Here is a 1,276-nt window from a genome sequence, read left to right as displayed (position 1 = left end):
CTTGGAGCGAGCGCCCGGCCCCGCCCCTCGCCGCAGCGCCCGCTCGGACGTCACGAAGCCCCGCCCTCAGCGTCAGTCGCACCGCTCAGTCCCTGTAGCGTCTGGAAGTCTTCTCTCGCGAAGCCTGTCCAACCGAGAGACTCTCCCTGGTGGTCCGGCAGCTGTCTGGACCGCTAGGCCCCGCCCATTCTGACTGCAAAATCCTGCCCTTACTTAACCTTGCCTCCAGCAGCCTATAAGTGACCACGCCTCTTCACTCTAGCCGGGACTGCCGGCCAGGAAGCCCCGCCCTCAAAGCCAATCGCTGCAGGCCCCGCCCCTTCCTGGCCTCTGGACTGGGCCCAAAGCTCGGCGGGGGCCCCTACTCTTCGCCCAACCACGCCCCCTACCTGCCGGGTGACGCACCTTTGACTGCTTGTGGCCCCGCCTCCACGTGCTTACCTCGGCCTTAGCCCGGCCAGCGAGCTGAGCGAACCGCCTTCTTTTCACTCCTCTCCCAGGCTGTCATGGACTGACAGTGTTCAGTCTCTTGACCCGGGAACTTTCTACGCAGGTGTGTTCACTTTTCTGTATGTATGCTATATTTTATAATACGACATGAAGTTAAAAATACGTTTATTAACTCCCACAGACTGCCCTCTCAGTAAGACCTAAAACACAGAGACGACTGTTAATTGTTCCCAATATGTATAATCTCCCTTTCTTCCTTTTAATGTGTTCATCTAGCCAGATGTGATCATGTGACTAAGTTCTGGCCGATGGGGGAAGAAATGCAGGTGATGTGCCCCACCCCAGTTTTAGCTCTAACAGCCCTGGGCCCCGCGTTTCTCCCCTGTCCCATTTCCCTCTTTCCACGGGTTAAGGGGATAATAAGAATTAGAGCAGCTACCTTGAAACTAAACTTACCGGCTCAGGAACACTTAAGTTTGAGAGATAAAATCAATTATAAAAGGTGGTTTTGAATAGACATATTTTATAAGAGATGAGACCCCAAACCTTTCTTAAGAACCTCTATTAACACTTCTAGGCCAGATTGGGAGCCAGCGTGATGGCAAAAATCAGACTGAGTAAATGTGACTAATGCCTTCCAGCACAAGCCCATGGTTTCATCTGAAGGTACCTATCATTAAGTTGAGAAGGAGGGAACCAGCAGAACACAGAGACCAGTAAATATAAGTGAATGTAAGTTTAAGAATCACGCCTATATATACTAATATGAAAAAATCTCCAAGATATATTTTTAAAAGAAATAAAGACATTGCAGTGTATAATGAAC

The sequence above is a fragment of the Cynocephalus volans genome, chromosome 1, assembly GCF_027409185.1.
Source record: "Cynocephalus volans isolate mCynVol1 chromosome 1, mCynVol1.pri, whole genome shotgun sequence".
In the NCBI taxonomy this organism is placed as follows: domain Eukaryota; kingdom Metazoa; phylum Chordata; class Mammalia; order Dermoptera; family Cynocephalidae; genus Cynocephalus; species Cynocephalus volans.
This window is presented reverse-complemented; position numbering follows the sequence as displayed.